This window comes from Hakea prostrata, chromosome 10 (genome assembly GCF_041222555.1).
Source record: "Hakea prostrata isolate BN-2017 chromosome 10, UWA_Hpros_2, whole genome shotgun sequence".
Classification (NCBI taxonomy): Eukaryota; Viridiplantae; Streptophyta; class Magnoliopsida; order Proteales; family Proteaceae; genus Hakea; species Hakea prostrata.
In genome coordinates this window covers 30,353,019-30,370,995 of record NC_142609.1, presented here as the reverse complement: position 1 = coordinate 30,370,995, position 17,977 = coordinate 30,353,019, and positions in this window count along the sequence as shown.

Sequence of the window (17,977 nt, the reverse complement as noted above, 5' to 3'; positions counted from 1 at the left end):
ATCCATCTACTAACTCCGTCAACGTCCGAGTTAGATCTTCTTCCAAATTCTGACAGAACTCCCAACTTAGTATCATCTCCATCTATTTTCGTTGGTTCAAAGTCTAATCCAATGGTCTCAATTTGGATGGCCCACAATTGCCTTCTTCCTACACTCTAGGTTTTCGGACCTACAGTATGGATTTTCGAGTTAGGGTCTTGAGGGATTTCACAAATATGATGTGTAATGCAATGAGATAATGCTCCTATACTCTAACCAATGCAAGTCTCTATCTAAGTAGACAAAAATTAAGATATGACACTAGCCTCCGCTGGATAGGTCTCGTCACTTTAATCCTTCCAGGATTCCATGTAAAGGGGTACAATCCACATCATCAACCTTGGATGGGGTTTAGGTCACTATTCTCTCACCACACTAGTGGCACGAGTATTTGCGCGTGTGAGGGAAAGTGCCTAACCCAATGCAAGTCTATACTTTAACATATTACTCAAGGTCCAAATACCTCCCCTCATACTTCTCACCTTCTTGGTTTAGTATCCTCCTAAGTCTAGGGTTGCCGTATCCTATGGCACCAACCAAATCGGATTAGGCACCCGTAACCTTATTGATCATCCACATATAATGAGTGGGAAGCTCTCATGTCCCCTCATGCTTCTCACCTTTTTGGGCCCCCACGATTCCAAGCCTATTATATGCAACCCTACCAATTAATGACCCCAATGGCAATATTGTGTCCCCTCATGCTTCTCGCATTCTTGGGCGCCTACCAACCAAATACCGCTATCACGGGTCACTTGGCCTCAATTCTCATGCCGATAGGGTCATAACATGTTAGGGGTGCTCCTTACCATGCAAATAAACATCCTAAAAATGCATTTTAAGTGACATGTCCATACTAAGGTTCCTAGGGCAATGGTTGTACCACAACCCTAGATCAACCCATTTTTATTTTGCCTCAACAATTATACTTGTAATTTAGTAGACACACATGATTCTACAATTTCAGATCTTTGCAAGAATATAAAAGTCTCTAAATAGTAGTATACGACTTAATACACAAGTCCAATATCATATGGAACTCAAATGTTTCGGTTTCACAAATAGTTTTGGTCTTCCTGAGTGTATGACTAATCTCTATATGCACATGTGTCACTGTGCATCTCATCACTACAGTAATTTGGTATGTCGTACACATCCGTTGCCGGTGTCTTGTACTCTTGAAATGTCGAGGCATCTTGATCTGCAATAAAATCTACACATAATTCCACGGAGGATGAGTTCCAAAGAATTCAGTGAGTAATTCAAATATATATGTCCATCATTCAAGCATATGAAAAATAACAACATGATAAAGTGATATTGTTACATCCCCCCAGTTGGTACCCATTTATTCCTAATACCTAGAGGTGTGATCCACAGCCTTAAAGATCAGGTTTCAAACAATCACCAACCATTCCACATAATAGTCCAATCATGAGCAAGAATAAATCAATGTTTTACTATTAATAAAGAATCAGAGTGCGGTAGTGATGTTAAATAATCAGAGTGCAGAAGTAATGTCAAATCTAAAGCATAAAACTGGAAAGGAATAATGAAAATGTCAAAATTATCCTAAGTATTACATTAGGTACATGTTCTTAAGTAAAATATAGTTCTTAAATTCAAAAATCTCTGCATTGCGGACGGTATAGATCATCTCATGAGTCGAGCTAATTCTAGTACATGCAGTTGAGACACGAACATTATTCATTGTGAACGTCATAGTTGCCAAAATGTTGTACCCCATATGGATCGATCATTGGTGTCTCGTATTCTTGGATTTCGGTGACATCTGTCTCTTTAGCAAAGTCTAAAACAAAATTGTCCCTGAAGGGTGAGCTCAAAAGAACTCAGCGATAAGTTCATCATAAATAAATAACCAATATCATAGTCCACATCAATACATTACATGATGCAATATGATATGATATGAATAGAAAAGAGAGAAAAGAATGCAACTATACTCTAACAAATGCAAGTCTCTAATGGTAGACACACATTAAGATGAAACACTAGCATCCTCTGGGTAGGTCTTGTCACTTTGATCTCTTAGGGGTTTGTTACCGGTCTTGAGATCTCGGGTAAGGGGTCAAGGCATCCCTCTCGGACTATTGCCATGGCTGGGTTTACGTCATCACTCTCTCACTGCCATTGGTATGAATACTAACTCGTGTCAGGGTTATACCTAGCCCAATGCAAGTCAACTGCACAATCACATCAACCTAGCTTTAGAAATTCCCCTCATTTATCTCACAATCTCGGTTCGGTGTCATTCCCTACTAGAGTCATCATATCCTATGGACCGGCAAGCTCGGACTACACTGACTCTTAACCCTATTGGTCATCCACATATAATGGACAGGAAACTCTCATGTCCTCTAATGGGTTGGCTACCGGTCTTGAGCGCCCACGACCTCACATTTCTGTAGCGGGTCACTCGACATCAATACCCATACCAATAGGTGTGAAATGACGGGGTTTCTAACCAAACTCAACAAGACTTCCTAGTTATGACATCAAGTGATCATGAAAAGTGCCAAGGGGCATCATAGATTGTGTCCCATACCACCTCCACTGATGTCCCAAGAAAGAAACACCCAAACAGTATTCCCCAATTCACAATCACAACCTACATTCACATTACAAGATGGATTCAATCACATTCTCAAGTCACAAGTCATTCTAAGTCCATACAGCCAAATGTTGATCATATATCAATAACATTAATAATCATCTATATTCTAAAATTCTAGAGTCATAATAATCATTCTTAAACCCTAGAACAATAATATGCAATCATATAATCAAGTTTTTAGCAATCAAGAATGTAACAATGGTTATGTGCAAGTGAACGTCCTCACCTTGCTATCGATTTGCAACCTTGTAAATTAGGTCAAAGAGTATGTTCATGCTTCCTAAAAAGTCCTATTAACATGTTGGTTCAAAGTTAGAAATAACCCTAGAGGTGGTGAAGAAAAGAGAAACAAACGACCAACTTGGCAGTGGGTGGGTGCCTGGGGCTACAAGAGCAATCAACCCAGCCATGAAAACTGCCAAAGCTTGGGTGGGTTGCCTGGGGCAACCTGAGCAATTAACTAGACCTTTGTGTACGAACAGATTTGGCTCAGATTGATAGGAAACTTCCATTTGGGTTCTAAACTACTCCAAAATTATTTAAATTTTTTTTGTAATCATACTAAAACATTATCTAACATAGTTTAGAGATCAAACATAGCAAAAAGAATTGAAACCTAACGACTCCTATATTAGGTCTTCTCCGAAATCTAACTGCAAGGTTCACAAATGAGTCAGAGTGAATGGGGATTCACTCCTAAGCAAAGAGGATAGAAGAATTAGGTATTATAACAAGTAGAAACCTGCTTCTAGGTCTTGGTAGTAGGAGCAATCAATCAAAAGAAGAGAAGTAGAATGAAGAAGATGAATACTAACCTTTTAAAAAATGAAACGATGATCAGAAACCTTGACGGATACTTTCCACACCTTCCTTCACCTTGGGGAGGGTTCTCTTAAGGAACCCTGATGTTCTCTGACGGCTTTAGAACATAATAACACATTTTAGAACGAAAAGCATTAAATAGGGCTTCAAGAATCACTTTTCCAAAAATATCCTTTTTTCCTAAAGCTGAGTGGGTCGCCTGAGGCGACCAGGGTAGGCAACCCACCCCGGGTACTTCTGTTCCAAGAGTGAAATTGAGGCCTTGAATGCCCTAGCTTAGTCTTGGGTCTTCTTCTATGCTATAGAGGGTCTTACTTAATTTTCTAGGACCTTCTACACGTGTCATCACTGTACTCTTAATCCATCTACTAACTCTGTCAACGTCCGAGTTAGATCTTCTTCCAAATTCTGACAGAACTCCCAACTCAGTATCATCTTCATCTATTTTCGTTGGTTCAAAGTCTAATCCAATGGTCTCAATTTGGATGGTCCACAATTGCCTTCTTCCTACACTCCAGGTTTTCAGACCTACAATATGGATTTTCGGGTTAGGGTTTTGAGGGATTTCACAAATATGATATGTAATGCAATGAGCTAATGCTCCTATACTCTTACCAATGCAAGTCTTTATCTAGGTAGACACGCATTAAGATATGACACTAGCCTCCTCTGGATAGGTCTCGTCACTTTAATCCTTCCAGGATCCCACGTAAAGGGGTACAATCCACATCATCAACCTTGGATGGGGTTTAGGTCACCATTCTCTCACCACACCAGTGGCACGAGTATTGGCGCGTGTGAGGGAAAGTGCCTAACCCAATGCAAGTCTATTCTTTAACATATTACTCAAGGTCCAAATACCTCCCCTCATACTTCTCACCTTCTTGGTTTAGCATCCTCCCAAGTCTAGGGTTGTTGTATCCTATAGCACCAACCAAATCGGATTAGGCACCCGTAACCCTATTGATCATCCACATATAATGAGTGGGAAGCGCTCATGTCCCCTCATGCTTCTCACCTTTTTGGGCCCCCACGAGTCCAAGCCTATTATATGCAACCCTACCAATTAATGACCCCAATGGCAAAGTTGTGTCCCCTCATGCTTCTCGCATTCTTGGGCGCCTACCAACCAAATACCGCTACCACGGGTCACTTGGCCTCAATTCTCATGCCGATAGGGTCATAACATGTTAGGGGTGCTCCTTACCATGCAAATAAGCATCCTAAAATTGCATTTTAAGTGACATGTCCATACTAAGGTTCCTAGGGCAATGGTTGTACCACAACCCTAGATCAACCCATTTTTATTTTGCTTCAACAATTATACTTGTAATTTAGTAGACACACATGATTCCACAATTTCAGATCTTTGCAAGAATATAAAAGTCTCTAAATAGTAGTATACGACTTAATACACAAGTCCAATATCATATTAGGAGTCAGAGATAAGCGTAAATAAATGAATTCTCTCTCCTTGCGAGTGAGTTGCACTTCTTCAAAAGAAAAAAAAGGGCGCTTTATCACATCCCAATTTGTTGATCCTATTTAAATGTTGGTTAAAGGTTAGAAACAACTTTAGAAGTCCTACGTCGAAAATAGAAATGAAAGCCAAAACTTTCAATTATGAGTCTTATGAATAGTAACAGGTATGGGTTGCCTGGCGAGACCCATGGTCAAATCAACCCAAGGGTACGAGTTGCTTGGGGAGACCCTTGTCGAGAGATCCATTGGGGGCATGGATCGCATGAACAGTACCTTATATGGGTCATCCATGGAGACCCATGTCTGAGTACAGACAAAATCTGTTCAGTACACTATAGGCTATGGGATTTGGTTCTAAACTTCTTCCAAAATGAAAAGGAAAACTCCTAAGACAATATTTAATAATATAAATCATTCACAAACTCTATCAAATAAAAAACCTAACGAAACACAAATAGGTCTTCTCTGAAATCTGTTTGGAAAGAAAAAGTAAAATAGAATGCATGATCAGTCTAAAGAAAAAACAAAGGCTAATTTAGGTCTCTTCTAACTAAGGATCTCTCCACAAAGATCCACTGATGACTAGGAATCAAAAGAAGATAATTGGAAGAAGAAAGAATAAACTAACCTTAGAAAAACCCAGTTGGTGAACTGAAGGCTCTCCAGATGATCTTTGCAACATTCTTCCTCTTTGCCATGAGTTCTCTATCGTTTTATGATAGCTTATGAGTGAAATAACATATTTAAGGTTGAAGAAATCATTAAATATGGTCCGAAACACTAAAATATCAAATTTGCCCATTTTCACTCGTGGACATTAGTATGGGTCACCTAGGTAGGGTCACCCAGGGAGACCCATACCCCAATCTATCTTGACCCTTGCAATTGCTACAAGAGCAGTTTTGAGGGTGGTTCTTCCCTTTGGCTCTGCTCCAACACTTAATCCACACATAGGGAAGGTCTTACCTAATCTTTGGGACCTCCCAAATGTGCTGCCATTGAACTTTTGATCCACCTTCCATGTCCATCAATGTTCGAGTGTGATCTTCTTCCGAACTTCATCAATTATGTAGCTTCATCATCTTCACCATCGACTCCCATTGGTTTAGGTTCCAATCCAATGGTCTCTATTTGGATAGCCCATAGTTGCCTTCGACCCGTGCTCTGGGTTCTCGGACCTACAATATGGATTTCTGGGTAAGAATTATGGGGGATTTCACACCCTCCCAAGGTTTTCCCTCGGCTACTATCATTTAGAAGGTCTGAGTATAGTGGCTCAACAATTGGGAACCCCCTCTACTCCAATGTCACAACCATCAAGCGAGCTAGGCTTCGTATGCCTGAATATGCATGGAGATTTCTGCAGATTCACCACTACCTTCAACGATTACCATCACTAAAGAATCCAACTTCTCCTTTTCCCAGGAAGTTCGATTTGATTGGAGCTCCGTTCACTATCCCACTTGCAAGGTTTGTGACCACCATCTCTGCTCTTCTGAGAATGGGTATGATAGCTCCCCTGCTACGATGGTTTGTACTAAACCTCTTAAAGAGCCCTTGGGTTTTAGAACCTTACACTCCAGAGAATCGCTGGCAGGGTTCTACACGATGGCTCCAATCTTTTTCTACCGCTTGCTTGCTAGACCAACTTTCACCTTCGAATCATTTCTCCCTCCTGTCGTCTCAAACTATCGACTTCTTTCTTTTTCCTGTTGTTCCTACTATTGACCTACTTTGTCATTGCCTTTGCCCTCTAGTTATGCCACCTTGGTCTTGATAGCCCCTATGTCCTTGCTACTTCAACCAATACAATTCCCTCTCCTTCTATTGTTGTAGCTTCTGCATATGTTGTTCCCTTTGCCATTACTCCATGCCCCCATCGGAGCCACCCCCATAGTGATGTTCTTCCTCTGCACCTTTGACTCTGTCATTAGTCTCTATGCAAGACCCTATGTCCGCGTTAGCCCCTCCTTTGGCTACTAGAGTGCTTGCCTTGGCAGTCACTAGCATTGTTAGCCATGCTGCCTTGGCAACTGTCGGCACTACAAGTGTTGTTGCCTTGGCAATTGCTAGCTCTGCTAACATTATTGTTGTGGCATGCATTGATGTAGCTGCCTGCCCTCTTGCACTGCCCACCTCTCTTATCCACTCCCCTCCTCTGCCATAGAACACCCTGCCTTGGATACCACCCCTACAAGCTGTATTTCCTCTTCTTCCCCTTCCCTCTTTCAAAGCCCAATCCCTTCTACTCTCTCTCTTAGTGTGGTCCCCCTTGGGCTCACCACTCCTCTCTCTCCCTCATCTCTACCTGCTTGTGGCTTTGTGATTCCCCCTCCACTCCTCCCTTTCTTGTTTGTGGGTTGGGTTTGACCCAACACTTGCCCCTCCCTTCCTTTCCCTACTGGGCCGTCCTTAACTCCCTCTTCTTCTCCCCTACCCATGCCTTTTTTAGGCTCATTTCCCCTCTAGGACTCTCTCTCTCTCTCTCTCTCTCCCTCTCTCTCTCCCTCCCTTAGCTCCAGCCCAATCTCCTCTAGGCCATACCCTTCGCCTCCACTTGTGCCTCTCATTAATTCCATTTCTATGATTACTTGTGAGCCTAGGGCATCACCCCTTCACCGATGGCTATTTAGTGGAGCTTCCGCATTCGAGGAAAAAGAAACACAAAAATAAGAAGAAATAACTAGTATTAAGCCTTTGGGCTAGAGTTTTAGTTTCCCCTTTTGGCTTTGTTTGTAATCTTTTGTTGTGTTCTTTGCATTTTTTTTACCCTTGGCTGTTGGGCTCGGCCCTTGGCCTCATCTATGTTCTTCCTCCCTCCCCTTCTTTCCTAATGTCTTGATTGAACTGGCTCCCAAAACTCAAGTTTAGAGGAATTGTTTTGTTTGGGAAGATAAAATTTCTTTGTGTAACTATTAAAATTGCTTTGAGATCACACATTTGTTGCTCCCCTTGTTTTTGAAAAGTGGACTTTCTTTAGGTATTCTCTTAAATCAATCATGTGGATTTTCTCTTTGCGCAGATTTCACAAAGAGTTGATCAGAAAACCACCTATGAATTTGAAGCTTAGGCTAATATAGTTATTAACCAAAAAATTGCAAATTTCATAAGTTCTCCCCCCTTGTGAATACTTGAATTGAGGCAATTTCATTTTTGTACAGGTCCTAGTACTCAACAATGTTACCATGTTCCTCATTATTTGGACTTATTGTACACCAGACCAAACATCTATTGAGTCCTGAAATTGGACTTTGTTGAACTATTCATATATAGGAGTAGAGACATTGAGTTTGTGGAATAAGATCTTCATCTTGAAGCAATGAATCATATCATGTAGCCAAAGCTGACCGGAACCTTGACAACAAAGAAAATTGCTTTTTGTTTTTTTCTAGTTTGTGGTGGATGGTTTCTTGCGATGGGCAATGATGGGTGATTTACAATAGGGTGAAGGAAGAAGATGGAATCCCTTCACTCACCTATATGATGGTTAAAGGGTAGGGTGTGGAGGTATAGTTATGATTTTACGTTTAGGCTTCAACTTTGAAAATAAGGTTTAGATTAAGGGGCATTTGAGTCATTTTAACATAATAAGGGGCTAATTTAATCATAGTATGAATTTAATTTAATTTTTGTTATAGTCTCAAATGGATTTTGAGAATTTTTCATGGATTGAGGGCCTTTTATTAGAGACGTAAAAGAAATTTCAGTGCAATTGTAGCTCTTATTGTAGAACGTATGAAGTAAAGAAAATTCAGATGGACTAAAGAAGCCAAAAAGAGTTTCACTTTGATCAAAGGGATGCTATCCATGGCACTAGTCTTGGCACTTTCGAGTTATGAGAAATTGTTTGAAGTGAAATTTGATGCTTCTTCTGTGGGTGTGGGAGTTGTGCTTTCACAATAAGGGAGTAATATTGCTTTCCACGGCGAGAAGTTTAGTGATGCCCGTAAGAAGTGGTCCAATTATGAGCTTGAATTTTATGCAGTTGTGCAAGCTTTGAAACTTTGAAGGCATTATTATTATTATTAATTTTTTTTTTGTAAGAAGGAAAGTTTATTATTGAAAGGAAAAAACCTCTATTACAACCTACACCCAACAAATCAAACAGTAGAAGCCAATAAATAAGGATTGGAGGGGAGTTGATAGTTAAGGATGCTTCCTATGTGAGTGCACTATCCTTTGCTATAGAGTCCGCCACCATATTTGCCTCACATAAAACATGTTTGAATGAGATAGACTCAAATGATCCTTTGAGGTGGAGTATGTCAGCTATTATTGGCTATACCTTCCAGGGTGCTTCTGTGAGGGGATTATGTAGGATACTGATGATCGCTTGATTATCCGATTCGACCTCAATATTTGCTAATTTTAAGTCTATTGCCCAGATCAATGCTTGACGAATGGCTAGGGCTTCCACCTAAAGGATATCCTAAGCTACCAGACCTCGTCCGAAGCAAAAAAACATGTGCCTTTGAGAATCTCTCGCTATACCTCCGTTACCCACTACTCGTATGTTTTGGAAGAGTGACCCATCTAATTTTTGTTTTGAAGTATAAAGCATGAATGGGAGAAAAATCTCTTGGGTTAGGCAAATAATTTTCATGTACAAGATGATTTTCTCTTCAAAGGCTATTGTTGTCCATTCCAAGGAGTTCCTTATGCAAATGCCTCGTCAAGGAATTGCATGGTGTTTGTTTCAACCATTAGAACAGCTCTGTATTGGCATAGGCCTTTACACATCTTTACCCATACTAGAAGCTGCTTGGGGAGATTTGTCAATGGACTTTGTTTTGGGTCTCAAGGACCCAACGTGGTATAGATTTTGTCTTTGTCGTGGTTGATGGATTATTAGAAATGTATCACATTTCATACTTTGGATGCTACACATGTAGCTAATATGTTCTTCAGAGATCTGGTCAGATTACATGGTGTACCTAAGTCCATCAGATCCATCCATGATAAAAAATTCCTTGGCTCTTTTTGGGAAACATTATGGAGAAGGTTTGAGACTTCTTTACAATATAGTAGTTGATACCACCTTAGATAGATGGTCAAACTGAGGTGATAAATAAGACTTGGGGGAAAATTAGAAGTTCAATTGACAAGCCTCCTCAGCAATGGGATTTCGCTTTGGCCCAAGCAGAGTTTGCTTTCAATAACACGGTGTCGAGCAAGAAACTCTCCGTGTGAGATTGTGAATGGAAGAGTTCTAAAGCAGAGCCTGGAGAAGTCAAATGCCAAATATAAGGAGGTAGCAGATAAACATTGACGGTCAAAAGTACTGGAAAGAAAAAAAGAAGAAGAAGAAAGTGATATGGTGATGGTTCGTCTTAGAAAAGAGCGGTTTCCAGCAGGTACCAAAACTAAGTTAAAGAAGAAGAAGTATGGTCCCTATAAGATCCTCAAAGATATCAACGATAATGCCTATATCATCGACTTGGCTGAGGATATAAACATTTCCTCAACATTCGATGTTGCAGATTTATTTGAATACCATGCATTAAGAATTTCGTTGTCTGGAAATCTATATTGAAATATGAAGTGGAGGGGACTGATATAGGACAAACCTATATTGAAATATGAAGAGGAGCTGAACATGAAATGGATTCTTAGAATCTATGAATTTGGATTATGTGAAGTCCACCGTGAAAGGGGTCATCCTAGATTTTCAATATCGAATTATTAAAATATTATTTCCTAACTGCGTTTCATTTTCATCGAGTAAATTGCTTTTGAAGTGTCAAATTACTCGGAGAACAGGAGCCTAAATGAATCTATAAATTGAGATGTATCAGAAAATCTATCTTGAGCTTTCCCAAATTTTTAGTTCTTCCTAGTGGATTCAAGGCTTCCATAGTTCATGCTACCGCTATGTTAAACTAATACTTCTCTAGAAACCTGGTTATGATACAATGAACAAACTCAAATTTTGAGGGGTTTGAATCATTTATACATTGGTAAACTTTTGACTCAACTTATAAAATGTTAATTTTACATAATGTGGACTCTACTAGCACCCAACGGATATGAGAGTGTCGGTTAGTTACACTTACACATGATATACAAAAGAGGTTTTCATACTCAAGTCGTACTCTTAATACTTATCATACTGCTACCAAAAAAAAAAACTTGGTTGGGGGAGAGAAAACAACAATAATGTACCCTTTGAAAGATATAAAAAAATCATGAGGATGTATTTATTTTGAAAGGGCGTGAAGAAACCCATATCTAATTGAAAACCTGAAATTTACCTTAGTCTTGCTTCCATGGATCCTATTAATTGCATACTTGTCTTTTTGTTGGGTAAATTGTTTGTTGCATGCTTGAGTGGTGCTCGTCAGTATAGGAATGTCACCATACTATATTTAGATTGGACTGAAAACTGGAGCTCGACAATACAATATAACGCATGGGAGAACTTTTCATAGAACATTTTAAAGATTCAATTAGTTTATTTGGGTGCTTTATAAGTTATACAGTAGAAAGTTGGTATGTAGTCCCAAGCTTTTGCACTATGATAGGAGATAGAAGACCTAGATCTGCCACCACATGTTTTCCAGTGAAAAGGACTTTATTTATTTATTTTTTTTTCCCTTCTTCTTCTTCCCAATTGTGATTTTACTAGCCTTATACTGAGGCCAGAAAAGGACAGAGGGACTAATAAGTATGCCTGAAACTCACAGTTCCTCCACCTTCAAGGGTAGAGAATAAACCATGCACCATTGTCATCATATATTTAGGGGGAAGGTGTTCCCGTGTTTGGAGGTGAACTTCTTTCCTAAATGTATGATAAAAAAAAAGATTTCAAAGTGGGATTATCTTCTAGCCATGAGGGTAAGGGTTTTGGCCAATTCTTTGTAATTTAGTATTAGAGATTTAAATTGTAACCCAATTAGTACTTCATTGTTGAATTCAGGTAGATGTTAGAACCACACTATAAAATATACAAGCAACATACCAAGAAAAAAGAATAAAAGAAAATAAACGAATACAAATTGTAACAAGAGAAGGGGTGAAGTGTTAGGTGTTCAATTCATCCATGGCATGTTATTGCCCGCTTTGAGTCGGGGCTCACATGACTTTATTGCAAATTATATATAAATCCCTTGAGTTTACAAACAATTACTCTACAGATCACATGAATTTATTTAATTATATTTACACTCTTGTGTTTCAAATTATATGTCAAAATGCATTCCTATGGTTAGAAGAATAGGTTAAACATTTACTGTATTTTTAAAATTTCCAAACAGTCTCGACTTCTAAGGGTAAAAGAAAAGAAAAGAAAAAAAAGAAGATGGGAGGATAAAGAGTAGCTAGAATCCATGACCAATTTTTAAATATATCTTCAATTTTCTCTCACTTATAAAAAGATTTAGTAAAGTTAAATATGTTTTTTTTTCTATTTAAACTAATGGTGGATTTAGTAAAGTTAAATATGTCTTTTTTTTTTAATTATTTAAAACTAATGGTGTAAAGGCCTATACGGAAAATTAGATTGCCTAATAAACATCCAATCATTCTAATGAAATCCTTAAGCCAACCAATCACATTTCTGTGTGTAGATAAGTCATGGCCTGGGTTCAGATCTTCTACGTCAGATTCGCCTATCACAATTTTAACCAAACTATACTAGGCTGGGAGAGATACCTAACTTATAGTGCCCATTACTGAGTTGGGACCAAATAAGGAGCAGGTGACTAAACTAAAGCTATATACTCTTTGGGAGTAAAAAAAAGCAATTGCACAATAAGCACAAACTCAAAGGGGAAAGGTTGATAGTTATGGCTTCTAATGGGATAGAAGGAGCAGAAACAGTGTTTGCTGTTCTTCCTGCAACTACCTCTCAAACTTGCCTGAATCATATTTTAGTCAGTTACATAAAGGATCCGTGGTTAACAATTCAAATCTCAGCTATTGTCTTCACCTTCTTGATCTCAGTGTGTCTACTCCCAGGGTTTCAAATGATTACTCTTGTGAAGAGTGAGCAGCTCCTCTTCCCCTCTGGTCATCCTCGTATAGTTCTTGTGCAGCAGTTACTGGCATATATGTTTGTGCTGAACTCTCTTCTTCTTGTTCTTATCATACAATCCTTCGTAGGTATGTTGGTGAGTGTAAGGCTGATATCAAAATGGAAAAAGAAGTTGGAAGAAGAAGAAGGTCAAAGCCAGGAGCTTGATGAGCATGGAGATTCATTTTTGGGGGATGTGCAGCTTGTAAGATATGGAGCTCTTGGTGCATCCGTCATGGCTTTGATCTGTTTGCTTCTTACAGTGATTTCAATGTGTTGGGTGTCTATGGAAGCTAGCCTCTTCCCTTCTGGGTCAGCAGGCACCCTTGAGCTTGAAGAAAGCAGCAACATGGCATTAGGAAATAGGATTGAAGCTTTGTTGCTTGTAGTAGCTGTTATTCTTCTTGCTTTTGTCAACGGGCCCATTCCAGTTTTCATGTTCTTATCGAAGTGGGTAAAAGAAAGGGAAAGGATTCATCCCTAATTCCAAGTTTGAGCAAAGTAATTTGAATGTAACCATCTTGAGGTTGGTCAGTTGTTAAAAGATAACCCAATCTTCAAATTATGAGGTCAAAAGCTTGAATTTTCTTAGGGTTAAGGAGAAACTCCAACTGTATATTTAGATTATATAAAAAAAACTACCTAAGAAAATAATTGAGATATGTATAAGCTGGACCAAATAAACTTTAGACCCACAAATACGTAGTTTGAATGTTGTTTTCCAAATCCCAAACCCCTTGATGATTAATGCATTTGATGGATTATTTGTTACTCAATATATTTTAACATTAATAGAGAATAATCGGCAGAACAAGCCAATTCTCAATGGTGTGTTCAAATTAATGTAGGCACATAGAATAAAGGGAAATTTGCATGTACCTCTTTTGAGGTTTGGTGGAATTTCATTTTCACTCATCGAACTTCTAATCTTACGTACATTGCTGAAGTTTTCAAAACAACTAGCAATTAAACCCAAACTCTTGAAATTATTATTATTATTTTTATTTTTACCAAAATGCTCTTAATGTTAAAACTAAACTTGTTTTATTGAAAATAATTGTTTTTTTTTAAACTAATTTCAGACTAGGGGCAAGTTCAAGAGAAGGGAGAGAGGAGAGCAGAACAAATCAAGATTGAAAAGGGGGGTGGTTGTACAAATTTTTTTTTCTTTCTTTCTATTTAGACTAAATAAAAATGATTAACTTCAACAAAATAAGATTATCAATATTAAGGTCATTTTGGTTAAAAAAAATTATAATTCAAACTACTTAGATTTAAATGTCAATTATTTTGGGAAATAGTGGTCGTGGTACATAAGGTTTTGTAAGTTTGATGGGTTGTGATGGAATTATACCGTACCTTAAGATGAGTATGTGTAAGTTTTCCTCAATATAATTAGGTTACCATTCTCTCCACAAAAGCTAGAAATTGCAATGGGCCAAGAGGGGGGGGGGGGGGGGGGGGGGGGGGAGGGATTGGACTGTCTCTTCTCTGATTTCTACTTGAGGGTTCTTCCATCAAGCTTGAGGCTTTATCTAGGATTGGAGGTGCTTATCATGATTTGGGAGCGTCCAAAGATACTTCTATTGCTCGTAATGCCCCTGAGGTCACATATTTGTTGTTTGCATAGTTTTTGTAGAGCTATCCCTGATGAACTCCAAAACCATTCAATCCACTTTTGACTTGTTCTATGCTCTTTCTGGTCAGGAAGTCTTCCTTTGCAGAAGTGGTCTCTTCTTTAGTGCCAATGTCTCTTATCATGATCAGCAAAAATTGTGCGATCTTATGGATAACAATATGATGCACTGCTCTTATAACTATTTAGGATCCTATTTATTTTCCTTTAGGTCATCTGTTAAAGATTGACAGTTTATTTTGAACAAAGTTTCTGCAAAATTAAACAGTTGGAATTTGGAAAGCTATCTTTTTTTCTCAGTTTTGCAGGAAAAAGGATTCATATCAATTCTGTTTTGTCTTCTATCCTCTCCTTTCACATGGTCATTTTCTCCCTTCCCAAACAGCTGGTTTTCCTTAAGCTTGAATCTATTTCAATGTAAATTTTCAAATGGTAGTGTAAACAAGAAAATCAACCCTGCTTTCTCTTGGGACAAGTCATGTATTCCCTATAAATTAGGTAGGCTTGGTTTCCACGAATTCTCTTATCATAATAAGACCCTCCGTCTGTAATCTGGCTTGGAGACTTATCTTTGAACCCTCTTCTCTTTGGGCTAGGATTCTTAAATGTAAGTATTTTCCGAACCTTGCTATTTGATTCAAGAACTCTTAAGAAACCTTGGTCCAGAATTTGTAATAGCATTAGATTTGCTGCCCTAACTCTTAAACAGATTGTATCTTGTCATGTGGGTAATGGGGATCTTACTTCTTTGTCTAATGATCCTTGTATACCTGCTATTAGAGGTCTTTCCATCCCTACCCTTTTGGCCACTAGGTTTCGTCCTTGTAGTGTCTCAAGCTCTTTCTAACCCTAGCCCTTGCATTTTGTTGAGAAATTGTATCAATCCCTTTATCTAATACACTTGACTTCTGGGACCTGTAGACTTTCCTCTTGGGGAAGTTCTCTACTGAGAGAGCCTATTCTTGGATTTCTCATAGCTTTAAACCCATCTCTAGATCCTTCAAAGGGAGGAAATTGCTTAATTTGAAAGCGTCCTATTCAGATACAAGACCTTTTTCTAGATTCTTCTCTTTAGTGGCTTACTTGTTACTAGTATAATTGATCTCTGGAATGCTTGTTAGAGGAATGCTCTTTTTGTTCCTGTTGAAGAGACTTTATGGCATGTTTTTGTCTCCTACAACTGTTGGCACCAAATGTTTGGGCTGCTTTAGGCATGAGATCTAAGGAGCTCCATGCTCTCTCTCTTTTAAGTCTTTGCTTAAAATTCTGCAAAGGTTTTGCTTGGACTAGGAACACATCGAATTGGTTTTCCTCTATCTTTGTACTAACTTATTATTACATTTGGGTTTATCGGAACAAAATCGGGTTTCAAAATGCCAAGGCAATTCCCACCCATATCCTTCATAAAATACAATATTGTCTTAATGGATCTATTGACCCTGAATTTCTTGAACATGACTCCACTCTATGGATGTCCATGAAAGATTTTGCTCTCCCACTAGGGAAAACTTGACCATAACCCCACTCTACAGATCCACATGCATACCATAAGCACAAGCATAACAGGCACACATAGCATAATACCCACGTTAACTGTCTCAACACTAGGAAGGGCCTCTTGCTCAATAGACAACTCGGATCTTGTACAATACCTAAAAGAAGAAAGTCCGATAGGGGATGAGTTCCATGAACTTTTGCTAGGAAACATACATATCCAAAATGCGTATGAAAAATATCACCTAAATCCCATTACAAATTATATGAACAACTATGCTGGTATGCTAAGTGAACATTATTTTGATAGGAACCAGCCCCCATAGGTGGGTCCTTACTCATCATCTCAATGACCCGTAAAGGGTAATTAGGTCACCCCCCACTAGTCATCACAGCCAGTTAAAGGATTTGGGACCATTCCTTCTCCCATCACTCGGAAAGAAAATGAATGACTATGGTTCTAGGACTGGTTCATGTTAAGGTGTTTACTGAGCCATGCACAAGTCATCTACTCATATGTGCTAGTCAAGGCTAGGGGCCACTAACCCTCAAGTCCCCTCTCGTGTTGGGTTGGCACCCCAACAACCCTATTGGCATTCTTGGGGCCCTCCCTCAAGTCCCCTCTCATGTTGGGAAAGTCCTTGAACTGTCACTAATGGTATATCAACATTATGTTGTGACCCCTCATCGGTCCTACCCTCACTCTTGAGAACCCCACAAGCAACACCTTTCACAATACAACAAACACCCAACACTCTTCCATTTTCCATTTCCTCATATCATAAATATTGAAAAAGGAAATCAACACCAAGGGTTGCCCCAAGCTCAATTCCCCCATTGGTAGGGGAGTAGCACTTTCAGGAAAAACCTAGCCTGCAATCTATGTGGCTGTTTCCCATAACCCCCACAATGATTAAGTAGAACATTCATACCTCCCCCATGTCAATTCCTCATTTCTACAGTACTATAACATTTACATCAATACCATATCCGTAATAAGATTCAAAAGCGTCTCAACTCATCAAACCACCCTTGTGCATAATCCCAAATGAAAGCATGGCATGATAACATATATTAAAATGCACAATCAACATCTTTTACACACAAGTATGTATATAGGAATAAATATAAGTATCCTCGAATCTAGAATCTGATTCCCCTCACTTTGTAATGTAGAACTTGTGCAAATTAGAGTGCCACCCCTGGATATGTCCTCCCAATCTACCGAGTAGTCTCCTAAAAATAACATTCTTATGTTAGTATACTTGTTCAAGACCATCATTTGGTATTTAGCTTTAATCTGGTTCAGCCACACTAGCTGGGTCAATTAACTGGAAAATTTTCCCAATTTGATCAACCGCCTAGTATGTTGTTCAAATATCACTTAGGATTTTGGGGCTTTTCTTCCCCCTAATCCCAATAGGTCATCCCCTACATTAATTCATTAATCCATTGGTTTTCCATTGCTTTCGTTCCATTAGTTGCATTTGATTGTATTGACTTTTCCAATTTAGTTAAGGTTATTGTACTATTCTTCTAGGCTTGATTCAAACCAATACTTGCTGTTACTGCAACATTTGGAGGTTCTCTGGGCCTTAGTGAGGAGAGCTTTCAACATCCCTTAGGTTTCAAACCCTCCCCTCTCCATTTGTTCCTTTTTCTAGCATTCAACCATCAGACCACCTTCCTAATCCTTACTAAACTTAATGGAAGTCATACATAGGGTTATAGGGCTAAGAGGTATACTTGATTTAAAGGTCTATTGTAGAGTTCCCAACAGTTTTGGTGCTCCAATGGTGGATTTCAGCCCCTTCTTCCTCCAATCTCCCCTTGCTCCCTTCTCCAATCTCAAATTTTT